The sequence below is a fragment of the Macrobrachium nipponense genome, chromosome 47 (assembly GCF_015104395.2).
Source record: "Macrobrachium nipponense isolate FS-2020 chromosome 47, ASM1510439v2, whole genome shotgun sequence".
Lineage (NCBI taxonomy): Eukaryota > Metazoa > Arthropoda > Malacostraca > Decapoda > Palaemonidae > Macrobrachium > Macrobrachium nipponense.
Genome location: NC_087222.1, coordinates 24,706,138 through 24,710,578, shown reverse-complemented (window position 1 = coordinate 24,710,578; position 4,441 = coordinate 24,706,138). Strand labels below are relative to the sequence as shown.

The following is a 4,441-nucleotide window of genomic DNA, read 5'->3' as shown; positions in this document are numbered from 1 at the left end:
TCTCCTGGAATTCTGTCCAATTCCAGAAACTTCCTGACTGACAGTCCTGATTGGAATTCCAGGAACTGACTTTAAACTCCCTCCTGGAATTTTGGCCAATTCCAATAACGTCCTGACTGTCTCTCCTGGAATTCTGCCCAATTCCAGGAACGTCCTGACAGTCCCGCCTGGAATTCCTGGAACTGACTTTAAACTCCCTCATGAAAAGCGTTTTTTTAAAACATTGTTTTGAGTGTCTCAATAAAGTCAACTCAATATATTGAGACAAATTTTTATGCCAAAAGTTGACGTAGAAATGTTTTTTCTTAAATATTCTTTCGAAACAATGTATTTTCTTGTCAAAACAACCGAAAAATGTAATATGAAATTCTTAAAGGGTTTATTTTATAAAAACAATTTCGAGACGAGCCACATTTTCTTGCTAAAACAACTGTTTTTTTTTATTATTTCAAACATAACATTTTCTTGATCAAAACAACATGCTCTCTTATTATTACGAACGAGAAAGCCGCAGCAGCAGCAGCATCGATTTGTCTTAGTCATTGTCTTGGCGTGAAAATCGAACAAGAAAACGGACGAAGAAACAAGAAAATCAATCAAATTGAGAAAGGAATCAAAACAATTGACAAAACTCCTACAAGTCATCGCGTTCCTTAGTAATTGTCTTTGACGGGGAAATTGAAACAAAAAATCGGACGAAGAAACAAGAAAATCGAGTCAAATGAGAAACTGGATGAAAACAATGACGAAAACAATTGAAGGAAACTCCCACAAAACAAGCGAAGAAGAAGAGGGAATATTTACGTAAACAAGTAAAGAACTGGAGATGAAACCCACCACTAAAGACGACTAAAGACAACTTCAAAACAACGACTGCAAAAGCATCATCATCATCGTCGCCTCTGAGACGAGAGAGGGACCCCATTCCTCCAATATACGTCGACCGCTTTCTAATTTACCCAAACCTCAGGAATCCTTTGTTTTATCTTTCTTCATTTTCCTCCCCCTCTTCCCCTCCCCCTAACCCCCCCTACCCACCGGGAGACGAAGCGGGGACCTTGGGGAATCCTCCGACAGGCGGTAGGACAGGGTAGGACCCCAGGGGGCGGGGGGGGGAAGGGGGCCGGAATTGACAGTAATTAAACACCTAGCCAAACCAGAAGAATCTCTCTTTTTCAATTGGCACCGCTAAGGGCTATTGATTAGGAGCGAGAGATACATTCGATATTTGTGATTCCGCGAGGAGGTTTCTCTCTCTCTCTCTCTCTCTCTCTCTCTTCTCTCTCTCTCTCTCTCTCTGCAGATTGTCATAGCGGTGGTGATACTGATAAGTGTAATGCCAAACTTTAACGTTAGATTTTTTTCAATAATTCCTAATCCCTTTCATTGAAAAATAAATTTAAATTCCTCATTAATAAGAAAGATAATTTTAAATTCCTCATTTATAAAAAAAAATAGTCGTGACCAACAACAGGTTAATTAACTTGGTAATTATACCTATAAATATAATCACAGACGTCTATATAAACCTTGTTTGCACCTGACTGCATTCGTGGAAAACATGATTTATAATAATTGAAATAATTATTATGACGTAGAACAGTTATACAGTTTATTTTATGAATCATCGTGACAATTATCAAAATTATAACCTTGGGAATTACACTGGTAATTATACGTCCAAACTTAATTATAAAACATTTTACAACTTCTCTCATAAAAAATAATTGTAACAACTGTAAACATGGTCAAACTAATACTATGTTAACTCCATTCTTAGAAATAATCGTGGGAATTTTTAAATAATTCTCTTTGAAATTATACCGGTCATTGTAACCCCAAACGTCACTACAACACTTGTTTACAACTCCTAAATCCTCCACTAATCAAACAAATCGTGACAGACGTAAACGTAGTAAAATTGATACTACTAAATTTACTCCTTCATTCATGAAAAACAAAGGTGTCATGACGTAGCCCATTCATAAAAATAGATGGCCTCATTCATTACGTAGTCCAGACGTGAGTTCCATTCATCTAGACTGACCAGTAGGGCTGGTCTGTTTACTCTATATTTTATCCTCTCCTTACTCCATTCTACTCACGTCCCACCTTAATTAAGAATGGGTCATTGCACATTCATCTATATATTTTTTATTCATTATTTGCATTTTTAAAATTAATTTTTCTTGATTATCTCCTTCGTTTTTCCTAAGGATATTTTTGCCAGATTTTCTCAGTTTGAAGGTAGAGTCGTTTGTCTGTTTAGAGTCTGTTGGTCTGATTTTGGCTGGTTTTTTGGCTGTTGATATGTCTTTATCTGTCCGTTCTTCTCTGTTTCCAATCAATCTGAAAAGTAAGCCTTCAGACCTAAGGACCAACAGATTTATTGACCTTTATTGACCAAAGGCTTCTCAAATGAGGTTAGCCATAAGTTATAATCACCTATTAAAGTCCGCGTGTCTCTGCCAAATAAGGTGAAGTTTGAGACTCATTACCCAGTTAGGTCTCTCTCTCTCTCTCTCTCTCTCTCTCTCTCTCTCTCTCTCTCTCTCTCCCTTCCAAATGAGGTCAATTTTGAGAGGCATTACTCAGTTAGGGCTCTGTCTGTCTCTCTCTCCAATTATGCTTTGATATGGGACTCCTTTCCTCTCTCCCTCACCCTCTCTCCCCCCATCGCTCCCTCTTCCCTTCAACCCCCCCCCCCCCCCACCCCCCCCCCCCCCCCCCCACCCCAAAAACATCCCCAAAACTCACCTGTGCAACCCAGGAACCACTAAAAACTCGGTTAACAAACTTCGACGGGATTGGATCTGCTGCCTGTTCAACTCCCGGGAGGACACCCCGTCAAAGATCAAAGCCCCTTTTGGGGAACGAACTTAACCTCAGGTGATGTGAGGTTTGGATGGGCCCGAGGAGGGAAGTTCGGGGTCGTCCAAATGAAGTTTGGACTGCTCACTCTGGTTCTGGCTGGTGTCTGGTTGCAATGGCTGGTGAGTGGATGAAGAGTTGTTGAGCTGGTGTGTGGATTTGTAAATGACTGTATGTAGAGTTTGCCGAGACACTACTGTGTTGGCGAGGTAGTTTTAAACAGGTAAGGGTTATTTGGGCTGTTGTTTGATTGGTTTAGTTCGAAACTGAATTGGCCTAGGCTTGTTTTGGCCGGCTAGCGTTCGTTTTCAGGGTGGAAATTTAAGTCCGTAGGCGCTGAAGTGATTTTTGAGTGAAGTTTTCAACAATTGTAAGATTGGTCTCGTTTGAGGTTGTAGGATCCCAGGTTACTCGTACCTGGAAGCTGGCTGGTTGATGTCGGTTTCCAGTTAGAAATTAAAGTTCTTAGACATTTAAAATGGTTCTTTTGAGATGCTTAAACTGTCTCAATTATTGTTTGATAGATCTAATTGATTTGAAAGATCCTATAGGCTGGTTTTATCTGGTGCCTGTCAGGTTAAAAAGTTCACGAAGGGACTCTGAAATCATTTCGAGATCTTCAAACGCGACTTAATCATCAATACTGCACAGTCATTCACTTCTCAGGAAAAATGATAAATTCAACAAACTCATGACAAAAAAAGAACATAAAAACAAAAGTACCCAAAATTGATTAAGAGATTACTAGACCCTGTATCTGATGCCCTGAAATGGAGAGTCGAGTCTCCTAAGTTGAGATTTTTAAGTTTAAAATCTGTCCCCTATTGAGTCACTAACATTATTAACAGACATTTATCTATTCGAGTCTTGTGTGCGGAATAATTTTGACGTTTTCCTTGATATGTTTCCTGTAGTGATTTGAAATTTTATGTATTTATGTTCAAGTATTCCTGAAACCTACTAATGTTAATTTAGACTTTAAATCAAAATTTACCTTGAGCCTTCACCACGTACAGATGTTCTATGCAGACGTTCTGCGACAGAACGCAGAGTCTCGTCAGCCGACGTAGCGGAAAGCGAACTGACGTGATATGTGATATGACGAATGACCAATACACTCACCTAGGAAGGTGCGTACACTCTCCGGCACACCTGTCTACACCCGCGTCAAGGTACACGGTGTAGTTTTCGCTGATGTGTGTATCTGTCATACTTGCGTTACAGATGCACGCAGTGTAGTATTGTTGCATCTGATACATTTGTTACATCTGTACGTTATTGTTCGTAACATAATTTTGTGCATCTGTAACACCTGTAGCACGTGTCATTCCTGTACATGTATACAGTTTTACTCAGATATATAGGTTTTCACACCTGCACACACGAAAACACCGAGTTTCAGTCTAATATATGCATTTGTAACACCTGCACATAAATAAATCAAAATTAGTTTCTAATTCATGCACTTGTTATACCTGTGTACGAGTTTGGTTTTTAAACATACGTTGCATCTGTGAATAGGTATGCTAAACAGCTGCCTTATCGCTTTAACTCTACGTTACACCTGCAT

The 4,441-nt window shown here is 39.4% G+C and overlaps 1 pseudogene; it reads right to left on the bottom strand.

Moving 5' to 3' along the window:
- Positions 1–2,752: 2,752 nt before the first annotated feature.
- The window catches only part of LOC135204589 (lachesin-like), a 31,465-nt pseudogene continuing 29,776 nt past the window's right edge, over positions 2,753–4,441 (bottom strand).